This window comes from Phytophthora parasitica (assembly GCF_000247585.1).
Source record: "Phytophthora parasitica INRA-310 unplaced genomic scaffold supercont2.16, whole genome shotgun sequence".
Taxonomy (NCBI): Eukaryota; Oomycota; class Peronosporomycetes; order Peronosporales; family Peronosporaceae; genus Phytophthora; species Phytophthora nicotianae.
Genome location: NW_008649002.1, coordinates 659472 through 660031, shown reverse-complemented (window position 1 = coordinate 660031; position 560 = coordinate 659472).

Here is a 560-nt window from a genome sequence, read left to right as displayed (position 1 = left end):
GCAGATTTCAAGGAGGAGGTGGTGCATGTGGAGTGCCGTAGGCCTGAATAGGCCGGAAAACCTAGGCAACATACCCTCAAGAATTCTGAAAGAAATGGAAGAAGATACGCATGGGTTAAGTCGGATTAGATCGGACGAAACCTTCTCGACGGGAGCAGAAACCTACAAGCTGCTAGCCTACACATAACGGCAATACGCGATCAGGAAGAGGAGGACACGAACTTGCCAGGCAGACGAGCGATCCCAAGCGCCGGATGATTCTCTGCCACGTCACGATAATGGTTACGCCAGCGATCGGCCGCGTCCGTGATGGTCAACGCCTCCAGTAGATCGGCAGGATCTGCACCGTCCTCGATCCCAGGATACCAGGCACCAGCCTCGCCGGGTCGAGGGAAATGCAGGAAGAAGGGATCCAGCAACAAGTCAAGGTTGCAGTAACCCCGGAGCAAGCCGATCAGCACCTGTTGAAGGAACGACTTCCACCGGGCGCCAGCTCTGGATCGACGCCGCTTGCGATCAGTGTAGAACGCGTCCAAGTACCGACTGGCGCGGCGTTTGGT